Source organism: Nicotiana tabacum, chromosome 11 (assembly GCF_000715075.1).
Source record: "Nicotiana tabacum cultivar K326 chromosome 11, ASM71507v2, whole genome shotgun sequence".
NCBI lineage: Eukaryota > Viridiplantae > Streptophyta > Magnoliopsida > Solanales > Solanaceae > Nicotiana > Nicotiana tabacum.
Window position 1 is genome coordinate 160,044,259 of NC_134090.1, and position 24,546 is coordinate 160,068,804.

Genomic DNA, 24,546 nt, shown 5'->3' on the forward strand with positions numbered 1-24,546 from the left:
GAACTTAGTCGGAAAAAATTAGGTTAGAACCCTAATCATGAAAGAACCATCAAGTTTAGCAGACAACTTAAATAAAGCAAGAAAAGAATAGTCAGAATAAACGTAGGCATATAGAATCAACGGAAAAGTTGAACCAAGAACTCAGTAGAGCCATATTAGGGTAAGAAGACTACTAGACATCTAAATGGCTAAAAAATTACAAGAACCAAGTCAAGAACACAGTCATCATACAAGTACTCCAAGATCAAACAAAGAATGTCGAAACAAATTAGGGCTTTTAGTATAAACGAGTTAAAATTAGAGCAAACCTAACAAAATCGGTTAAAACACACAAGAAACAGGAGATTAAACACCCAAATCATCAAATGTTTTTGGAAAAAGAGATTTTAGGAAACCTTAGTTTAGAGAAAGATGAAAATCACTTGAAAATCATACGGTTCTTGCAAAGAATCTCAAGGTTGTTGTAAAACTAATATGAAACAAGTTCAAATCATCTCAGATCTGTACAGATCTAAGAGGTTCAGAAAAAAAAATTAGGGTTTCGAAGAGAACAGCATAGAGGTGAAGAAACATGCTTGGAAACCTATAGATCATAGTCAATATAGGACGATCTTACTCGGAATCACACTGGAAAGGACTGAAATAGGCGAGAAAGGGACCATAAATGCAAGCCAATTGACCCTGGTCCCTTGAGAACCATGGAGATTGCAATACCAATGTGAGGGAGGCCATTAGAGGCCTGGGGGGAAGTGAGAAATCATCAGAGATAGCCATAGACGAGTGGCGATTAGTTTGATTAGGGTTAGGTTTGAGAGCATTTTAGAGAAGAGAGGGGTTTCAGGGCGGCGGATGATGTAGAATGAAAGGGTTTGGGGGGGCTTCGTTTGGTTTATTTTAGGAAGGGTCGTTTGTGGCCGTTGATCTTTATGATCAACGACCGAGATTGAAAGGGTTTTGGGGCCAGATCGGGTAGCAATGTTTGGGCTGGGTAATTTGAATTAAAATTGGGCTAGTTATTGGGTCGAGATAGGGCTAAAAATTGAAATAAAATAGGCCAAATTTTAAATAGCCACTTTAATAGCTACATAATTTATAAAAATAGTAAATGAGTTCCAAAAAATATTTTCGGTACTAAAATAATTTAAAATAATTATTTAATATTTTAAAAATATAAAACACAATTTTATGCATCATTAATATAATTATACGCTAACATGGGCTATTATTGCAAAGATGTACAATTTAGTCTAAAAATATAAATGCAATTATAAAAAATGCACTAAAAATATTTAAACAATTATGATGGCATAACTAATGAATTTAAATGGCCAAATCATCACAAAAATAATTTGAAGGATAATTATTGAATATTTTAAAAATAAAAGAGAAGAAATAAATTGATTTAGAGCTTTTAAAATTATAGAAAAACTATAAATATTTTTATGCATGCATATAAATGCATATGTGCTATTTTGAAAGTATATATATGTATTAAAAATATGTGAGAAAAAATTAGGTATCAACATTAGCAATTATATTTTGGATGATAGAGCTTCCTGGATAAAAAATGAAATTTTGGTCATCGCGTTCATTCTAACTCCTTACTTAGATAATAATCAAGAGGTTTCCCTCAACATAAATAACTAAAGGATAGAGACAGAATTCAGGTTGGAAGGCTCAAACACTTTTCTGATTCCTCCAAAAGCCGGCACTCGAGCATGTCCCTAAACATCAAGCTCTGCGTTGGAAAAATGAAAGACAAATGCTCGGTAAATTATCCTTGTTTCAATATTCTCCAAAGTTGCACGCCTATGAAAAGATTCTACCAATACATGGACCAAATTGATTTTGAATCACCAAAGAGATCAATCAACGCGACCCACAAATAAGAAAGCACAAAGCAAAAGCAAAAAAATAAAAATTGCACAAGGAGGAAGGAAAAAAGAGATATAAAATATCAATAGAGTTACAGTGCAACGTTGACGAACCTAAAAATAATAGAATATATTGGATCTCTTTTTCGTTTTCTTACTTCAGCAAGAAGACACCAGATTCTTGAGAGAATAATTGGTAAGTCTAACATTGTCCGCTTTTATACTTATGATGCTGAGCTTACGAAGTGGTATGGTATCAATAAGTGGAACTAATCAGATCCCGCAAGAAGTGTTAGATAAAGGAGCGATTGTAGCTTATGTCGTTTGATGACAATGAATTTTAACAATTCTTTCTCCTTGTTATCACTTGATCAATTGGTCTCTTAAAATATTTAATCTCTTACTCAAATGTCTCCTCCTTGAATTAAGATCAGGAATATCTCTAAATAATCCCGGTACAATAGTCTTTTCTTTTACGGTTGAGAAGAATTTGCGTGGCCATTTGAAAAAAAAATACACTTGTAGAGTCCTCAAAACAATTTTAATTTCAGCAGGAATAACTCAGAGTAGATCAGTGACACAACAACAAAAGCAAAAAAAAAAAATATTTCATGAGAGAGAAAGCAAGGAATAGAGGAAGTGTCAGTAGATTGATTTAAACAGACGAAATGCACAAGAGATATAAAGAATTTAAAGCACCAGAATAAACTCTGCAACATATGATGCAAACACGTCCTTCATATGATCTTAAAAGGAATTTATGATCCTGAAAAAATATTATTTTATGGTTGATCAACACTAATACAAATACGTCCCTTCGAGAACATCATATTATATTTGGAAGGATACATAGAAGACTATTACAAACACAATCAGCTAGGTAAAGAAGCATGCAGCTTGCCTGCCAACACAAGCTGATATCCAAATTGTAGGGTTCAAGTCCCTCTATCTTTATCTTCAAAAAGAATATTTCATTCACTAAATATTTATCCATTGCACTTTTTCTAGCCTAGACATTCACCTTTATAAGTCAATTGTTAATGGTGACTCACCAGGTAAGCTAGAGGTTTGACGTTGCGGTACGAAAGTAATTTTTTCAAGCATCCTACTATATTCTATTTATTCTCCTATGTCAATTTGGGGTACGGTCATTCACTAGAAAAATTGTCTGTATTAATTTGTAATAATTTATAGGGGTGCTTATATTAAAAGACCAGAATAAAGAAAAACTTGAAACAGATAAAAAAGAATGGAGTTGGCTAAACATAGACTATCACTGAGTCTTGACAAGAAAATCGGAGCCCGAGGTCATGCAGATGCAAAATGATCAGTAAAAGGAAAATAGTGGCTATTAACAAGTTCCCCATCTTGTTGACTAAGACAACAATAGTGACAATAAATAAAGCCAACGAAAATCCACTCTAAAAGCTAGTAATAATTTATCTAAAGAATCTGATGTAGTTCAAGAGAATTATGTAGTTCATTTCGGAATGATATGCAATTTAGTCATCCGCTTGAACCTCCAGGAAAACGCTGGTGTCGCCATCAGCTCAATTGAGAGCTCCAAATAAGAGAAGCGAACCAGATTCTCATCCCTAGAATAAGTCTATTCATATATATGCATATGATAATTTCAGCATTTCAGATTGCCAAAGTTTACTCAAAACTGGAAAACTGTTTTCACAGAATAACTAATCAAAGAGGAGTGTGACTCCGGTTGCTTCAAAAGCTTCTAGACTCCACATCAGATAATATATATTGAAGAAGCTATAAAGAACAAAAATATAGAAGTAAAAGCTGCTTAACAAAGATTTTTCTAAGAGAAAAAACAAGATTCAACATACCAATTTCAAGGGAAAATTACGAAGAAACTAAAATTTAGAGTACAATTTCTTAGTTAAGTCAATAATATTTAGCAATTGGCTAAGGGCGCATCCATAAAATCAGGCAAATCATCCTTAAGTAATTCATCTGCAACCATTATCTAAAAGCTATAACTTTGCACAACAACATCAAACAAGATGCGAGAATAATTCAGAAAGCAACCAAAAAGACAGCAACCTGTTCAAAGAGCTAGCATTTGAGAATCTCATTCACCGGTCACCGTTGTTAACAAAAACTCAGACACTCTTAGGGTGTCATAGTGTTAATATCTTGTCTATACAATTCTTATTCTCATTGTTATTTACCTATTAACCATGGGAGAATTGATGGAAAGAGAAGAAAGTATGGCTAGTTGGCCACTGCCCAAGAACAAACTAAATTTACATTAAAGGGCATAGGGCGCCACAGTTACTAAAAAGTTTTAAGGGCATGAATGTAATTCACATCAACCCAAATTATAAGCTCTCAGGTTCTAACGAATGAAATATTAGAAAATCCTCGCAAAAAGCATATAATCCAATAACGATCCCCCTCCTCAAATACAAATAGAAAATAGTAGAACAAACAAACAAGAAGGAATAACAAAAAGTTATGGACTGAATTAATCGCATGTGGTTTTCATAATATCTTTCAATATTTGGTTAATATTAGTTCCACAAAAATGTTCACTTTATGGATATGGTTGTATTTTGTGGATATGACGTTGGTACTTCAATCTTCACGTGTTATCAAATACTACTACATAGGCGAACACATTATGTAACTTCCATTCTGATTCTTAGTTTCTAAACCTTCAAGTTGAGATGTTGTAGTCAGATTAATTTCTTATATACTGGAAGGCACAGTAAGACCAAGCGAAATATATCATTTTATGGGTGTTAATACTGCATTATCTTCTTAGATTAATTTCTTATATACTTCAATGCTCAAACTTATACCTAAAATATTTTTCAATAAACCAATAGCAAAGAGTTAAAATGAGTTCTCTATAAGTAAAACTTCTGTACTCTCTTGTCATCTATATGGGAATGGTTGTGCCAATTTTTCGAGCTTTTGTTCTCACTATACTTGCCTATATTTCTTCATTGTGTTCTATATCCATCTTTTTACCAGGAGAGATTCTTCACAACTAATGTTTTCTTCTACAGTGATAGCGACCTAATAAATGATGTGTGCATTAACAAACTGCTTTGCTAACAGCTCTGTGAGAGAATATTGACACGCAAATGTGTAACAAACAACAAAACTATCTGTGTTTGGATACTTTATCGAAAAAGCTGATTAAACTTGCGACACTAAGCAACTTTGGTGAATTAAGCTTTCTATTTTCTAAATTTTCAGTGGTTTCTCCGATTGGTGGATACTGGATAAACTCCCTATAGAAGCAAGTTAAACGGCAACCTTTGAGAGCAAATAATAGGGAATCCCGAGTGTACCATTTTTGTCGTCCTACTATAAAATTAAAAGTTTCATCCCAATCTCTCCCAGATCATATTTTTTCCATAAGATATTTTACTTTATTCATCATCCATATTCTTAGAATATAGGGAAGGCAAATCCAGTAGCAATAAAGAACACGGTCTCAAGATTCAATATCCTAATAAAAATAAAATTTGATAATTTTAAATTCTGAATCAATAGTGATCTGAGGTCAGAATCAATTTAAATTTCACTGCCCAATGAAACCTATCAGGAAAACCTATACAAGACACAAGAATCACATAACAATTAGACCAAAAAACAAAAACAAAAAAGCAACAATTGAGAAAAATTACCTGGGAGTCGCTTTGGTTACCTGACAATCTCCTTATTCATTTCACATGCTAATTAAAAACTCCCAAGATAGGATACAAGCAACTGCTCTTAGTGAAATACTGTTAGCACCATCAAGCTATCTGAAACATCCACAACTGCAATATTTAATATGTACAACAATTATATGCTCTTGTTATAATTCAGACCAGCTTTAGCGCTGCTAAATAAAGAAACTTTCAGGCACACACTTGGAGACTAAAACAACGAATACAATCATATTTTATGTTAGAGCACCTTCTATGAAATTAAGAAACAATAATTTCAAAGATTGGCTGACGGGAGTGATGGCTGCATTGGCTGCACCAGTTCTCTTCTTTGCCGAACGACTCCCCAAACCCCACAATGTGGGATAGTAGATATTACTGGATATGCTGTTGTTGTAATTTCAAAGATTATCAAAAGTAGCATGCAAAATTTCTCACCTCTTAACAGGATACGGTCTTACAGTACTTCAAGTTAAATTAGCCTATGACCCTCTTGGTGTAATTCAGAATTTTTTAAGTCACACTAAGACGCATAAGTATGAAAAAAATCAAGTCTAAGAATGAAACCAACCACTTTCTTATGATGCTAGCAAAATAGAAGATGCAGAATTATAACCGATTCAGCAACCTAAAAATGATTAATGTGATGCAATATCAAAGGCTTATAATTGTAGGCCTACAACTTCGAACGAAAATGGACATAAGACCCTTCTCATTTTACTAAGAGTCAATTAAAAATCCTCATAGCTTCTTCAGTCATGCCATTGGGGGTCACTGCCTTAGTACCTCTGTATTGAGTCGTCGTATTCCTATTCAATCTCATTGTATTGCCAGAAAAAAATAATTATTCTTTATTGCTACTTTTATAATTTAAATTAAAGTAATATATATTCCACCTATTATTTACTCCCAAAAAAAATCAATTTCAAAATTTTTTCTTGCAATAATGGATAAATTCATGCCAAAAATAAACAATCTAATTTCTAAATTTCAAGATTTCTTTTTGCAATAAATGGATAAATTCATGCCAAAAATAAACAATCTAATTTCTAAATTTCAAGTTTATGCTCATGGTAGTGCTAAGGACAGAGGAGTATCAATGTGATGCTATTATAGCCATCTCTAAAAGAACATATCGGATTTTCCGAAAGAACATTTTATCAAACACTTTATAAGTGTCAATACCATTCTTTCATGCTTTTTCAGAAGTAATTTAATACCAATTGTGTTGTCGTTCACAAGTCAACGTCTGAGCATAAAAAAAATAGAACATCACAATCATCTGAAAAGTCACCATCACAGCATCACCAAAATAGACCCGAGGAACAATACAGTAAGTAGATAAAATATATTACATAGAGTGCACATGTATACATTACACTTGCTAAGGCATATACAAACAGACTCATCACCACTCTTGAAGTACCCATTTGAAGTAGGGTGCTTGTTCATATGCATTCAATGATTTCCATCAAACCCATCCGAAGGGAACTGAGCAATAAACTACTCTTCAGTATCTCTGAGTCTCCAATCAATGGTATCCATAACAACTAATCAATATTCGGAGACGACAAACAAAAACAGCTAAAATTCAATGTTCGAAACGATAAAATTAATCTAAATGTTATATTAATATGAAGAGTTTCAAGGTCGTATATGCTATTTGCAGAAGACATCGGAATCAGATGGAAAACAAGAGGACGATGAAACAAGCAATTTGCTTATTCCTCCGCCTCACCTCTTAGGGATGCTTTGCAAAGACAAAGAGCAGAAGGTAAGAGGAGAACTAAGAAAGAGCGGATGAGGTCATGAGGAACACGAGACACTCGGTGCTTCGGCGGACGAAAATGTTGACCAGCAACGGAGAGAAACACAGAGACAGAGAGCAAATGATGGAAGGCTGGTCGGCCACCACCCAAGAGCAAAACACTATAAGGAAACCTAAGTGTATAAATGTAATTGTGCCGAAAGGTGGACGACGAAGAGGAGCTTTACTCCCGCTTCTAAATAGTAGTAAAGTAAAGTAAAGTAATATACGAAGTGATTCACTAAAACTTTATATTTTGTCATAATAATTGAAGGTTTTGAATTTAGTCTTGCAGCCACACTTCATACGCGCACAGACAAAAAAAACAAAGAAAATTAACATGTTTGGTCGATGAAAAAGAATTTATTTTGGTGAGGCCTAAAAACGTAACATAAATTATTATTATTATTATTATTATTATTATTATTATTATTATTATTATTATATATATATATATATTACTTTTAATATTTTAAACTTTTAAAGGAGATGATCGACAATAGTATCTAGAGAGAAACAATTAAAAGGCAAAAAAAGGAGGGAGAGAGAGAGAAATGGGAAGTAAAAGTTGATGTTTGGTGTGGACTAAGTTGTTGTTCACAATGGAGAATATAAAAGGATAAAATAAAAATTGGCCGGCCGGTTCAAACTAATGTATTCGTTGGTGTAATACAGAGAGAGCGCTATTATTTTTAGTAGTGGCTAAAAGTATATATTTCTAAATATAGAAAGGACTTTCTTCTGTTTAGTCCATGATCATATGAAAAAGACCAGTGGGGCCATTCGTGTTACTTCCGATTTGGATTCTTTGAATAAACTCTAGACATTTCTATTATTTCTTTTTGTCTACTACTTTACATGCGTTTAATAGTTTCAAGATTCTTTAATTTCATTTTGTAGTGTCAACTCATTTCGTACTTGATTCTTTAAACATAGGTCTTAAGCTTGTTATTACAATTTCGTTAAAACAATAACAGTGAAAACCATGATCCAAAATAAATTAAACTGAGGGGGTGTAACGCGAGTTACAAGAAAAAAAGAAATAAAATAATATGAAGAGTGTTATATAGATGCACCGACAAGGAAAACAAAGTGTAGTATTTATTTTTTATTTTCTAAAAAACAATCTATTTAGAAAACATATGTGCTACATTCAATGATGCTAACCTTTTCTTCTTTTTTCTATTTGTTTTTATTTAAAAAGGAAACCGTTTCTTCTTCTTTTTCGCTAGAACTTATTTTCTTATTCATTGTTTCTAGCTGGATACACTTGAATTCGAAGCTTCTACAAAAGTAGATACGACTGATCCCTTTGAAAATATAACTAACAACAACGTATCGATTGCAATTCCACTAGTGGGGTCTGGGAAGGTTAGTGTGTACGCAAACTTTACTCCTACACAAGGGGGAAGTGCACAGTTAGCCACTAATTAGAGATGTCTTTACTTTTTAGCCACTGTTTAAAATGTATTTACTCTTTAGCCAGTGTTTAATAAATTTTCCCCCACAAAAATACCCCTTTGTGCTAGACATGTGTGTCGTGTAAATATTAAGGACTTGGTGTCCTTAACTTCATGAGTGTTGTATAAATATTAAGGACAAACTAACCTGTGTTTGCACCTTTTATTGTTAAAGACATCATGTCTTTAATTTCTTATGTGTTGTGTAAATGTTAAGGACATGGTGTCCTTAACTTCATGGGTGCAGTGTAAATGTTAATGACATAATGTCCTTAACTTGTATTAGCACCTGTTATTAAACTTTAGGAACATCATGTCCTTAACTTCATATGTGCAGTGTAAATGTTAAGGACATGATGTCCTTAACTTCATGTATATAGTGTAAATGTTAAGGACATAATGTCCTTAACTATATGAGTGTTATGTAAATATTAATGTTAAGTTCATAATGTCCTTAACTATATGAGTGTTATGTAAATATTAATGACATGGTGTTCTTAACTTCATGAGTTCTGTGTAAAATATTAAAGACAAAGTGTCATGTATTTGCACATTCTGTTGTTAAACTTTAGGACATGGTATCATTAACTTCATGAGTTTTGTGTAAAATATTAAGGGCATGGTTGTTTGAGCAAATAATTGCTAAACCAATTAATTGTAAGTTAATAGGGTGAATCTCAGTTGAACTTAATAAATCCTAGACCAAATAAAATAAAACTCTAGTATAACAAGTAGAGTTTAGGAGCATTAAATAGTGAACTTAATATGTTATGATTGACAAAATATAGAATATCATAAATGTATAATAAATGCAAGAAATGACAAGGGATATAGTGTAAAGGAATTGTCATCCAATGATTGTGTGATTGGGTGTTTTCTTTCTCTGACAACGTGGAAAGGTGAGCCGTTAATATGAGCATGGGGTCTTGAGATTTATGGATAAAGATTGAACAACATGTTCTTGGATAAAATGGGTAAGAGAAATCTTTCGTATATTCTTCTCTCCACTTTACAATATCTCTCAATTCTCCAAAAAGGCAGATGCTTTTTTGTTCTTTATCTCTTCCTATTTATAAGGGATATTCCTCAAAAATCCTAAAGAGTACAGCATAGAGAATATCCAAAGGAATATTCTTCATGTCTGTTTCTGAACCTAAATTACCGTTACTATCCTATCTTAGTTACCCGCTTCTAGTGTCGGCCTTTATGAGGACGACCTTCAGTTGTTATGTCGTGGTTGACCCCGTCTTTTGTCTTGCTAATCCGTTTCTGTGGTTACCAAATTTGAACCTATACAGTTAGTCCCTCTGCTTAAGAGGTCGTAGCCCTACACGTCCTCGATAAGCGGACATCATTCATTTTCATCGTAGGAGAATTTGGCTACCAAATCACGCCGGGTTGACTAAGACTGAGAGAACGATACAACCTACGGAGACCTAATTGGTATGGTTGCCAAGATGTGACGTCACTGCCACATATGTCATCATTGCGCATCTTCCTGAGACAGCATCTGTGTGTTTGTCGCTTCGGTTTTAGCACCATTGTCAATCTTTGCTTCGATTCTCGCACCACCCAGCCCTATAAATAGGTGAGGGTTTTGTTTCTTGAGAAACTTTCACCATTTTCTTTCTTACATGAACATTATTTTCCTTTGATCATTTTTATCAGTTCATGTTATTAGCTTTGTTTCTGCGATTTTCTCATCTTCCTATTTATTCACCATCTCTCTCTTTAGGTTTAATAGAACACATTTCGTTATCGAGATGTCCCGAACCCCTCGCGTACATAACGAAATTTCTGACGCCATTCTGTTGTTAGTGGCCCCTCCTTACGGTTGTGAGGATTTCGTGGTTGAGGAGGATGAGAGTTTTCCTACCGTGGAAGAGATACTCCCCAGAAACCCTTTATCCAGGAACGATTTTCATACAGAATTTGCTCCTTCTCCTGTTTCGGTGATCTATGAGACCGAGCCGTCTTATATAGATGAACTTTGGTCTACATACTGTACTCCTTCTCAAATCGAGATGGTTCCGGCTGGAGGGGACGTCGTAGAGGTCCATAGACCTGGGTACTGTGCTTTTTGTGTTTACCCTTTCGTAATTGGTCATACTCTTCCTATTTTCCGCTGGCGGAAGAGTTCTGTCGGTTTTATAACGTCTGCCCGGCACAGTTGTCTCAGTATTTATATAAAGTTTTCCTGATGCAGACAAAGTACGCGGAGCTGGCCGGGTGTGAGTTCGACATTCGTCACCTATTACACTTGTTTTCCCCAAGCTTTCACAGAGGTACCATGATATATTTGCGACATCGCAGGATCAGGGGGATGGTAGTTGGAAGGATGATAGGGCAAGCCGGAAGTTTTCACAAGTACCTTTTTGTGCTGTAGGAGTTGTATGAGATGTAGGTCCATACTAAGGCTCATCTTGACGTATACAAGTCCCTGCAGGCTAACGAGAAGGTTTTCGAGGTAGAGCTCGAGGGTGTTCATGTTAAAGCATATGCAGCCCATGAAGCCTGTGGTTATGATCCCAGTACTCCTGGCAGGGATGATGTCGATGATGATGATGCGGACATGCTCACCTCCGATTCTTGGTATAATGAGGAGTATGTCGTGGGAGATGACGCGGCGTAGGGGTGTTGTATTTATTTTGTTTTGCTTTGTTGTTTTTGTGAGGGTGTCTTTGAGCTCTTTGTTAAAAGTTTTTGTAATACAACAATTAATGGAATGATTACCTTTTTCTGTGTATTTCTGAATTGTTAGTTATTTGCTGTGAGGGGGTCGTCGGCTTTTCTGCCGCTTGTGTATAACATTTTGGCATAGTGATTGTATATCTTGGTAAATCAAGCGAGGTCAAATGTTAAATAATTCGAGCGAGGTCGAATTCTAAGTAATTTGAGCAAGATTGAATGTTAAGTGATTCGAGCGAGGTTGAATGTTAAGTAATTTGACCGAGGTCGAATGTTAAGTGATTCGATTGAGGTCAAATGTTAAGTAATTTGAGTGGGGTCGAATGTTAAGTGATTCGAGTGAGGTCAAATGTTAAGTAATTCGAGCGAGGTCGAATGTTAAGTAATTCGAGCAAGGTCGAATGTTAAGTAATTCGAGCGAGGTCGAATATTTTCTTTCTATGATGGCCTTTGGCCGTAGGGGTGTTATTTCATGTTAAGGTCGAAATGTTAGCCCGTTGTAATTCGAGCGAGGTCGAATTTTTCTTTTGGCGATGGCCCTTGGCCGTAGGGGTGTTATTTTGAACTAAGGTCGAAACGTTAACCCGTTGTAATTCGTGCGAGGTCGAATTTTTTCTTTTGGCGATGACCTTTGGCCGTAGGGGTGTTATTTTGAGTTAAGGTCGAAAAGTTAACCCGTTGTGTTACCCATATTTTGGAGAATTTCACAGGTTGTCGTACTGTTTGTGCGTACGTTGGAGCAAACCCTGGCATACTCAGTTTTGTTTTTACTGGAGAATATTCGGTGTTCCCTGGGGGAGCCCCAGTTTTGCTTAGCCTCTGCATTTCTTGGGTAAGTCCCAGTTTGCTTAATTTTGCTTGCATTGGAGTATACGATGCATTTCCTGGGTGAGTCCCAGTTTGCTTAATTTTGCTTGTATTGGAGAGTACGATGCATTTCTTGGGTGAGTCCCAGGTTGCTTAATTTTTCTTCGTTGGAGAATATCTTGGAGTACAAAATGCTGCTTTATTCCATTTATTAGAGTACTATACATGTCTGTTTCATACATATATTGGAGAAGTTTCCATGTATCTAGTCCCTTCATCATTCGGCCGGGAGAGGTTATCAACAGGCAGGGTGATGAATTATGCTTTGAACTTCAAGACATCCCCCTCGTCGCCTCGTTAAAAACCTTCCCGAGAAAACCCAATTGGGATAAAACCCAGGTGAGGGAAAAAGAGTACGACTTGAGGGGCGCCCTTTTTCAGAAGTTGAAGTATTTGAGGTGGGCGACATTCCAGTTGTTCTGGAGTAGTTTTCCTTCCATTGTTTCTAGTTGGAATGCTCCTTTGCTTGCAATCACTATGATTTTGTACAGCACATCCCAATTGGTTCCTAGTTTGCCTTCGTTCGGGTCTTTGGTCACTTGTGTTTTGGCCTTGAGAACATAGTCTCCGACTTTGAGTGGTCGTATTTTGGCCTTCTTGTTGTAGTACCTTTCTGCTTGTTGTTTTTGGGATACCATCCTTACATAAGCCATGTCTCTTCGTTCTTCTGCCTCGTCGAGGTCTTGTCTTCTGTTCTCGTCGTTGTTTGGTCCGCTTTCTTTAGAGTATCTCAGGTTAGGCTCTCCGACCTCGATAGGTATCATGGCGTCAGTCCCTTAGACTATTGAATATGACATTTCTCTTGTGCTCATTTTTGGCGTGGTGAGGTAGGCCCATAATACCTCTGGTAGCAACTCCGGCCATAGCCCTTTGACGTCCTCAAGCTTTTTCTTTAGGATATTCAATATTATTTTGTTTGAGTATTCGGCTTGACCGTTGCCAGTAGGATGATATGGCATGGAGAGTATTCGCTTGATGTACCATTTTTCGAAGAACTCGATCGTGAACTGGAGGATATTATCGCAACTGATTTCTTTAGGTATGCCGAAGCGGCATATGATATTCTTCCATATGAATGTGATGACTTCATGTTCGCGCATTTGGGTGAGCGCACCTGCTTCCATCCATTTGGAAAAGTAGTCAATTAAAACTAAAAGGAAATGTGTCTTACCTCGCCCCGCTGGGAGGGGTCCGACGATGTCCGTTCCCTATTTGATGAACGGCCATGGCAAAGTGACAGAGTGGAGGAGTTCGCCCGCTTGATGTATCATAGGCGCGCGCTTTTGGCACTGCTCGCATATCTTTTTATAGATGGCGCTTCGAATGTGAAGGGTGTGAGCACGTGATTTTTGCCTCACGAAAACTACTCCAAAATAAATCAAAAATAAAATTAATTTCTTTTAGTGTGCAATTTTAGAATTTGTGTTGCGTTTATTAATTGTTTGTGTTTTGTCCATAAATGTTAAACGTTGTTATAATTAAACGAAAATAAAAATACATGTTGCATGCATATCTAGGATTTAATTATGCATTTTTTTTAAAAAAAATATTTAAAAGATAATTGAAATAAAATCACAAAAATATGCATTTGTTCTAGTTTTAATGTTTCACTATGTGATTAACGCTTTGTCTATGTGTTAAATAATTGTTAAAAGGTAATTAATAATTTTGTAAGGTTAAAATTGTTTTATAATTTTTATTAGGATTTTTTATAATTAGGGATAAATTTAGGAAATGGAAAATAGGTTGAAAAAAAAATCGGACCTGGATTAAAATCCAGGCCCAAACCAAGTTACCCCCCCCCACAGCCCAATCCAAACAACCCAGGTCCGGTCCAACTCAGGAATAAATCCAAACGACGACGTTTGGTCACACTTCATCAAGGACCGTTGGATTAAATCAACCCAACGGCTGATATCCCCTACCCTTACCCGGAACCCTCTACCCGACCCATTGCCCCGATTCAGCCCGACCCCAACGTTAAACCAAACGACGTCGTTTGGTTAAGTGAGATGATCCTGACCGTGAATCTTACTTGATCGTACGGTCAAGATTGATCCACTCTTCCCCTATATAAAGTCCAGACCCCTACCCCGGCCCCCAACTGAACACCCCCCCTTCCTCTCCTGTTCATCATCGTCTTCAAACACACCCTAACCCTAGCCGCCCTAACTTCCCCTCGCCTGAAACCCAGCGGCAACAACGCCGCCGGTCACCACCTTAACACCCCAGACTCCTCACAACTTCCTCTTCACGGATCTAGCATTGGTTTCCTTCGAATCAGGCCCCAACTCTTCGAATCTTAAATCGAAGGTTGGCCTGAAAACCTTATCTTCTCCGATGGCCTCCAAAATAACACCACAGCTTCCCCTAGATACCCTCATCACAGATCTGTTAGTTGCATGGCTCGAATCCTACTGGAACTGCTCGAATCTTCATTTGAAGATTCGAGTGAAACCTGACCCTATCCCAACCTACCTCAAACTAACACCAAATGACCCCTAGGCCTCCCTCACCTTTGTGTCATCTTTGGTTCCCTTCGAATCTGCCCAGAAGTGTTCGGATTTAAGATCCAAAAATCTAAAACCCTAAAAATTTTCCAATCTTGGAATTTTTCCGATTCGAGTGAAGGATTGAGGTCTAAGAGACTTTAATCAAGGTATTCTCAACTGAGAATACTTCGAATAAAGTCTGTTCAGCCTCAAAAATGTCCGAATCCAAGTTGAGTCTATGTCTGAATAAATTTGAAGATTCAGAGGTATTTTTTCTATTTCTTTTATATTCTACGTGTATTTTATGTTTGTTTCATTAGTCTGTGTAATTTTTCATATTTTTCTAGTCAATTCTGTGATTCTGTCTCATACCCGTCTATATGATCAAAATATGAAACTGTTTCTGTTGGTTGTGATTATTTACAATGTGAGTAATCGACTCGATTAAATTCGTCGATTAGTTATATTATGAATTCTCGTTTATGATAATACTGATTGAAACAATCTGTTTCTATTTTTATAGACTGTTTGTTGACAGATGTTGTAGATAATCATTTTAATTAATACTCGTCAGTTAAATCATCCTGGTTTATATGAATCTGTCAAAATAAGTGTTGTGTATATGTTATTGTCTGAACATTAAGTTTCAAGGCATTGTCAATATATTGACAATGCTCCTGTGTTTGTTTGATTTAGTTCAAAGTTGAAGTTCAGTATAATTTGTTATGTTGAATTCAGTATAATTTGTTGTAATATTAGGTTTAAATTCAATTTCACAAGTGTTGATTAGATACCATTGTGTTAGAAAAGTACATTCTCAGTTAAGATTCAGTCCAGAACTAAAGAGAATTGGTATTAGCTGTTTTAAATCAGGTTGATAATTAGGTTTGAACAGATTTTAAAATCTGTTTTGTAATAGATTCTGATTTTGTATTAATGGGCAGTAATAACAGTAGGATTTCAGGGCATTTCTGGGAATGAAACAGTAAAAAACAGTGTTAGTGCTAGTGTGCTGGAAGTGGAATGTTAGTGGCTGTTAATCTAATAGGATAATAGGAAACCAAAGGAAGTGGAGGGGCTGAAAATAAAGTAAAGGTATCCTTAGTGCTGTTTGAATAAGAAAAAAGTAGTTCAGTTGCAGATTTTAAGGGAAAATCTGCCTTAGATAACAAAAGGGGGGTCCAGGCAGCACTTAAAAAAGAAAGGGGCAGACCTGTATAAATACAGGAAGCAGGACAGATTTTAAGGACAGAGATTTTAAGAGAAATTTTGAGAGAGATTAGAAGACTGATTTTGAAACTCAGATTTTGAAGAGAAAGAATACACATAGAGTGAGATAAAAAGAAAGAGAATTAAGCAGAAAATCAGAAATAGAAATCTGAAGAGGAGGAAGAAAACAGGAAAAAAAAAAAGAGAACACACACACACACACACAATCTGAAACAGACGTAGAAGAAGAAAAGAAAAATCAAAGCATATTTTTCTTAAATCTGTCCGGGTCTGTTTTATTGGTATTGTTTGGTTCAAATCTGAATTTTTTCTCAAATTTCTGTCACTGTTCATCTGGGTTAACGGGTCTTGTTCAGACTTGCTGTGTTGTTGGTATATTCTGCCGGTGTTTGTTGTTGCTATTACTGCTGAAATTTACTCCTTCTACCTTCATTTCCAGGTACATGTCTTTTAAAATCATGTGGTGAAAAGCTCCAACATGATGAATAGATGAAGTTTGAGAATTATAATTTTGTCTTCCACTTGTTTAAATTCGGTAATTCAAACTTCTGTTTTGTTTCGTGTGGGTTAATATGACAATGTGCTTGATACGATAATTATTAGCTAATTATTACCTTTTGAAGTTTGTATAAATGTTGTAACAAAGTTATTTATTTCGAATTTTCATTCAGTATAAGTTGTATTTGAATCATCAAAATAGGGAACATGGCAGAAAACTGGCCATTAATTGCATCTCTTAAAATTGCTAGTATAGACTAGTGTGGAAATTTCAAGACAACAGCATTATTAGTCTATGATGTTAAACATCTGATTTTTAAGGCTAAGATAGTACTGATTGTATCTTGTTCATATTTAGCATAATAATGGTCATGTTCATAATCAATAGCCGAAAGATGCATCGATAAAATCTGTTATATTCACGATATTGGCATATGGTGAATGGTGTAGGGGTATATTCAGGTTATATGTGATATTGTCTTATTAAGTCAACGATTTTTTTAATGTTTGCCAAATAACTCGTATAGGTTGAGAATAAAAATCGGTTTGATTAAGTATATCTCGAATTCAATCAATAGCAATTAATCAAAAAAATAATTAGGCCTATCAGATTAAGAACAAGCAATGTAGAAAGAGATTAGATTTATAATGTGTAACAAGTTTAAGAATGTAAATAATAACATTCGTTGCAAATGGAATAATGAGAATTCTTCGAAAATATCATTTCCTTTCAAGAATTGATTTTTTTTAGTTTCATACGCTATTCACATTTTAGTACACATATGTTGTATTTACTAAAAAATAGTGTTAATCATATGTTTATTCTTTTCTTTAAATTTGAATAGTCTGGAGGAATATAATTCATACGCGAAAAATATAATCAACGGTTAACATTTAACAAATTGTGAATTCTTTTCAAAGAATTTAAGGGCATCTCAAAAAAATGTGAATCTCTCATGATTTTCACATAAAAATGTATGGATATAATTTGTGGAAAATCCATAATATTATTAAGAATATTTTGCGTGATTAGGGATGCGTTCGCGTAACCTGATTATATTTTTAAAAGAAAATTCGGATTACGCGTTCGCGCAACTTCGAGTGAATATTTAATAAAAGGGATTTCTCCGAGGATGTTAAAATAATTTTATATAACCCGAGATGTGTAGTTCACTGTTTAAATATAAGGGTGATGATGTTCCTAATTTTATTTTAAATCTCGAACATGTGATTTTTAATAAAAAATATAATATGGTCAATCTTATTGTGTACACGTATGCGTGACACGATTCTTTATATCTATAAAAACGTATAAGGCGAATATACGTACGCGTGATTCGTTTCAAATAATCTTTAATTTGAAAACAATCTAAACGACAGCGGTAATAAAATCATGCAATAAAAACGTATTTAGTAAAATCTAGATAATTAAGCCAAGAATAGAAACAGTTGAGCGACCGTGCTAGAACCACGGAATTCAGAAATGCCTAACACCTTCTTCCGGATTAACAGAATTCCTTACTCAGGATTTCTGGTTCGCAGAATAACAAACAGAGTCATATTCTCCTCGATTCAGGGATTAAAACCGGTGACTTGGGACGCCTTAAAATTCCCAGGTGGCGACTCTGAAACAAATAAACAAATCCCGTTTCGACTGTCATTCAATTGGAGAAAACTCCCTACGCGCCCCGCGGGCGCGGTAAAAAGGAGGTGCGACAGCTCTGGCGACTCTGCTGGGGATAATACCACTGTGACCCAGAACCACTGGTTCAGGATTTAAAGAATTCGAGCTTAAAATAACTGTGATAATTGGCTTTATTTACTATATGATTTTCAACTGTTTATATGCTTAATATGCTAAATGTTGCTTTTTACTGCTTTAATATTATTTGAATTGTGAATATATACAACTGCTACGAAACCCCCTTTCTTTCTGAGTCTTTTGAATTTATGGTGTACACGTGCGCGTAGCCCACCTTTCTGTTAAAGTCATACCAATAAGACGAAGTTGGGACAAGTAACTAGGCCGGGTAGACTTTCATGCTCCCGGTACGTTGCCCCACTTCGGCTCAAACTGTCCGTTTGGGTAAGCCAGGTTTAGAACAATATGCCTCAGGTTTTTACCTAGAATAACTCAGCCATGTACCGGATCCCTAGTAGGAACGTCTATTTGCATCATGTACATCTGACCTTGGAGACTCAACACAGGGGTTGGGTCTGTCTAGGACAGGTGAACCCGAAATAAAAAGACCATCCTGATGCATCCTACTTGCTACCTGTGCATTCATTTGCCTCGAACATGCTTGTTGGCCAGCTTAATTGAACTCATTGTGAGAACCGAGGAATAAAATGGGTTGTTTTAAAAAAATTCCCAAAAAATAGTTTTCAATCTTGAAAAAAAAGTGTTTAATAAATAAATAAAATGATTTTTTTTAGTGTATATTTTCAAAATGAGTCTTGACTTTATTAAATTAAATTTCAGATACAAAATGAGCACCACACAAAACCCCCCATCCACGAATACAGACGAGTTTCTATTTCAGCTTCAAATGTGGTGGTATGAATTAGGCGAAGATGGTCAAAAATGGGTCGTCAAGCATTTGGGAAATCTCACGGATATTATGAAAGTTAAACCCCGTGATGATCTGATTGCGGCGTTAGTAACTTTTTGGGACCCTGTTCACAATGTCTTTCGTTTCTCTAATTTCGAGCTTACTCCTACATTAGAGGAGATAGCTGGATATGCTGGTTTTGACGGAAGTCTAAGAAATCAGAGCCTGATATTCACAAAGGCTCCCTCGGTACATCGATTCTTCGGTCTTCTGAACATCAGTAATCAAATCAGGAAAAGCAATGTCATCAACGGATGTTGTTCTTTCAACTTCTTATATTCAAGGTTCGGAAAGTCAGATGGATTCGAAATTCATGAGAAAGGCCTTACTAACAAGCAAAACAAAGACACTTGGCAGATTCACCGCCGCTTTGCCTTCATGGTGGCTTTTCTAGGAATCATGGTCTTCCCAAACAAAGAGCGAACAATTGATATTTGCACCGCAAAAGTTGTGCAAATCCTCACCACCAAGGAAAATCACACCCTTGTCCCCATCATTCTCTCAGACATTTATCGGGCGTTGATTTTATGTAAATCAGGAGCAAAAGTCTTCGAAGGATGCAAAATTTTGTTGCAAATGTGGGTGATTGAACATCTCCGACAACAGCCCGAGATCATATAGTATGGGCCAAGCAATGATAATTGCATCGAGAGTTATGAGGAAAGAATAAAAGATTATAAGTCTCCAGAAGGGATAGAAGCATGGGTATCTCATCTAAGGGCTTTAACGGCAAATCAAATTGAGTGGACTTTGGGATGGCTCCCGATGAGGGAAGTGATACACATGTCAACCTCAAATAGTTATTTGCTACTATTGGGATTGAGAAGCATCCAGCCATATGCACCCCTAAGAGTCCTAAGACAACTAGGGAGATACCAAGTAGTTCCTGATGATGAAGATTTGAGTATGCAAGTAATCGAATTACACCCAGAAGCCACTATTCCCGAGGCTCTAATTCAGCAGATGTGGAATGGATGTCGATACTTGAAAAGTGATACTCAAGTCCCAGACACTACAAAGGGTGAGATAAATCCTGGATATGCAAGGTGGTTTGAGAAACGGTCTCGCGTGGATGATGTACCAGAACCTGAGCTAAGAAGGCCAACAAAAAGACCCCATATTCAAAACTTTAATGATAAAATCCAAGAGCGGTTGATCTGGGGAGAAAAGGAAAAAGGGTACAAAGCAACTATCCATGCCCTAAAGGAAAATCTGAGGAGCCTCAGTCTGGAGAAAGATTTGCAAGCACAAGAAGCCGAAGGCGAGAAGAAGAGTCTAGCTTGTGAGAATGAAAATCTTCATGCTCGATTTCAAAAAATGAAAAAGCTTCTGAAACACCAATGAGGAGTTGGAAGGATCAAAAAACCATCGCCAATCTTTTTGAAAGAATGCAAGATTATGATTCCATTCTTGCTACAAACGAAAGGGCGTTGAGCAAAGCAAAAGAAAGAATCAAACAATTAAACGAAGAAGCCAGATCTAATAAGGAACGCCAAGTAAGGCAATCCGAAGAAGACAGGGCACAATTCAAGAAGGAAAAAGACCATTGGATACGATCAGAAGACCAACTTCGTGCACAACTAGAAGAGGCAAGAAGATACAACAGAGAGCATCAACAAGCGGACATCGACAGAGAAAGAGCGCAGGCAAGATTAGAGCAGGCCAGACTCCGAGCTCTATTAGAGTCAGCTCTAGATCGTGAAGACCGTGTCAGAGATATAGCCACCACTCGCCAGCAGCAATTGCAGAACCAAGACCAACGTCTTCAAGATTTCAGGGCACAAATCCACGACCTGGCAGTCTACACCTCTCAAAGTTATGTAAACTGCCAAGGAATGGATTATGAAAGGTTTACAGAGCATGCACCCACTTTTGCCCGTCATCTAGCAATGGAGTTGGAAAGGATGTATCGTACGTTGGGAGGTCATCCAGGTCAAGCCCCACATTGAGCAGATAATCTAATGATTGACAACAAAAGTGGAAAGTGGGGCATGTTGTGAGATGTTAAGAGTTGTATCTTTTATTTTGATTTAAGTGTGTGTGTTTCAAACCATTTTCTTATAAGGTTTTCAAATGTAATGTCTGTTCCATCTTTATATTATGAATAAGAGTGTTTGCCTTATGACCGAACTACGCAAGGTCTGATTCATGCGGGGGCATGATACGTAGGCAATCTCTATAAGATTCGACCACCACAATAAGGAAATAAAATAAATAAAGAATGAATAACAATAAAAATTTCAAGAAAGCTGGGACGACACAAGGAGCCGATCAAATGCATAATAGAAAGGGGATATTTGTCTAGGCGCATTGCATCTCAACGTGTAATTATATATGTGTTAAACTCTCAAAACTAACAAGTTTGTTCATTTCCAGAATTCAAGCAGTTAGTTTCTCTAAAGAGTATACTGGCATATTATCATTATCACACGAGATCAAAAGGACCAATACCCGAAAGTATGTCTATCCCAGATATTGACACAGGTATTGAGCTAGAGGAGATGGATGTCGGGAAAATGAAAGAAGAGATGTTTAAACTCAAGCAGCAAATGGCTGAGATGTACCAAGCCTGGTCTACAGGGCAGTTATCCCCATCTTACCCAACTAACCCTGCTCCATCAATGACCCAAACTCAGGATAATATTACCACTGAATTATCCCCAAATTTCCCCATTTACCAACACTACCGAGGAACCACCTCTCAGACACCGCAGTATCCCCCTCCTAAACTAGTTCCATACTTTCCTCCACCTGTAACTCCTGTCTTTGTGGCACCTCCCATAGCTACACTCCACAAATCTCCTAGTGAGCCTACATTCCAGGCCCAGGACAACCAATATTACCCCCCGGAGCTCACCTTCAAAGCCTCCGAAATCCATTCAACTACTCCTCGTTTTGACCTCCCAACCGAAATTGACAAGCCAGCCAAAAATGCTGAACAAGAAGATATGTTCAGGAAGGTCAAAAGTCTAGAACAATCGTACAGAGACATGCGAGGATTAGGTGGGCAAGTCAGTGTAGCTTACAAGAATTTGTGCTTGTTCCCAAATGTGCAATTACCAGTTGGCTTCAAGATGCCTAAATTTGACCTATACAATGGGCACGGCGACCCAGTAGCCTACTTAAGGGGTTTCTGCAGCAAGATGCGAGGAGCTGGGGGAAAGGACGAATTATTGATGGCTTACTTCAGTCAAAGTTTAAGCGGATCAGCTTTGGAGTGGTATACACGCCAGGACCATGGGAGATGGTACACCTGGGATGACCTGGCACAGGCATTCGCATACTATTTCCAATACAATCTAGAAATCATCCCAGATCGACTATCTTTGACAAAATTTGAGAAAAAACACAATGAAAGTTTCAGAGAGTATGGCTTCCGGTGGAGAGAACAGGCAGCAAGAGTGGACCCTCCTATGAAGGAGAGTGAAATGGTAGACTACTTCCTCCAAGCCTTGGAACCAACTTACTATGCCCATTTGGTTTCAGCGGTAGGGAAATCATTCAACGAGGTAGTGAAGATGGGAGGTATGGTGGAAGAAGGCCTCAAGACAAATAAAATTATGAGCTATTCAGCAATTAAGGCGACTACTCAAGCTATTCAAGGCGGGGTAGGAGGAATCGGAAGAAAGAAGAGGGAGGAAGCAGCGGTAGTTGATTCAGGAATTTGGTCGGGACCCAGAGGTTCACCGCCTTACTATAATCAACAACAACCTCGCCAATCAACTTACCACCACGATTCATCCCAACACTACTATCACCCTTCGGAGCCTCATTTTTCCATTAACCATGCACAAGCATACAATCAGTCACCTGTTCACGCTAATTGGCGTGATCCTGCCATACCAGGTACTTACCCACGAGCCTATCCCGGACCAAGTTTCAGGCCTAGGCCAGCATTCAGGGGAGAAAGGGAACAGAAAAAGAAAACCTACACTCCATTGGGAGAGTCTTACACTAGTCTATTCCATAGGCTGAGACAGCTGGACATGCTAAGACCAATACAATCCAAGCTACCCAATCCTCCTCCAAAGAATCTGGACTACACCATTAGCTGTGAGTATTGCTCCGGTACACCAGGCTATGATATGGAGAAATGCTGGCATTTAAAAAATGCAATACAAGAGCTGATTGATACTAATAAAATCGAGGTTCAAACCCTCGAAGCTCCCAATATCAATAGAAATCCAATGCCAGCCCATCAGGAGGCCAATATGATAGAAATCATACAAGCTGATGGGGAGACAAAGAAGCCGTCACAAACTGTCATGATGATCAAGTCTCATGAAGCCAAGCCAGATAAGCAGTTAACAGAGGAGAAGTCGGTACTTAAGCAGAACAGAGATGGTAATGAACCATCTGTGGTGGTCGAGAAGGGATCTTCGAGAAAGGTTGCCACAAAGCAAGAAAGGTTGAAGGTGATAGTACCAGGGGTTGCCAGTAAACCCATTGTAGTTGTGGAAGGAGCCCGTATAGATCGGGTTATTATCAAACCTATAACCCAACTGCCAGTGATCAACAACAAAGCTATTCCATGGAACTATGAACGGGTGACTGTAATGTATAAGGGAAAAGAAGTCAAGGAAGAAGTATGTGAGGTGCAAGGCTTGACTCGTTCGGGAAGATGTTTTACGCCCGAAGAGTTAAGAAAAACTAAAAATAATCCAACACCAATAAAGAGAGCTGTGACGGAAGAAAAAGCGGAAGAGTTTTTAAGAAAAATGAAACTCCATGACTATTCTGTTGTGGATCAATTGAAGAAGACGCTCGCTCAAATTTCATTGTTGTCATTACTGATTCATTCAGAGGAGCACCGTCTGGCTTTGATGAAAATCCTGAATGAGGCTCATGTTCCTGAAAAAATCTCTGTAAATCATTTGGGAAGAATAGCCAACAGAATCTTTGAGGCAAACAGAATTACATTTTCTGATGATGAATTGCCTGTGGAAGGTACCGAGCACAACAGAGCTCTTTACCTCACCGTGAAATGTGAAAACTCCGTAGTAACCCGGGTATTGGTTGACAACGGGTCAAGTGCAAACATCTGCCCTCTCTCCACTTTAAGCAAATTGAAAATCAAAGAGGAGAGGATCCAGAAGAATAGTATCTGCGTACGGGGGTTTGACGGTGGAAGTAGAGATTCATTTGGCGACGTAGTGTTGGAACTGACAATAGGGCCAGTTGAATTCACAATGGAGTTTCAAGTACTGGACATAACTGTTTCTTATAATTTGTTGTTGGGTCGACCATGGATCCATGTTGCTAAAGCAGTCCCGTCAACACTACACCAGGCTGTCAAGTTTGAATGGGATCATCAAGAAATAGTTGTGCATGGGGA

At 37.1% G+C, this 24,546-nt stretch overlaps 1 long non-coding RNA gene across 1 annotated transcript; it reads right to left on the reverse strand.

Annotated features, from left to right (window-relative positions):
- Positions 1-1,989: 1,989 nt before the first annotated feature.
- LOC142166414 (uncharacterized) lies at positions 1,990-6,544 on the reverse strand. The gene is made up of 2 exons (XR_012696845.1): positions 5,996-6,544; positions 1,990-5,653 (listed from the first exon to the last, which is right to left on the reverse strand). It is a non-coding gene; the product is annotated as an uncharacterized LOC142166414 (long non-coding RNA).
- Between the last annotated feature and the right edge of the window lie 18,002 nt (positions 6,545-24,546).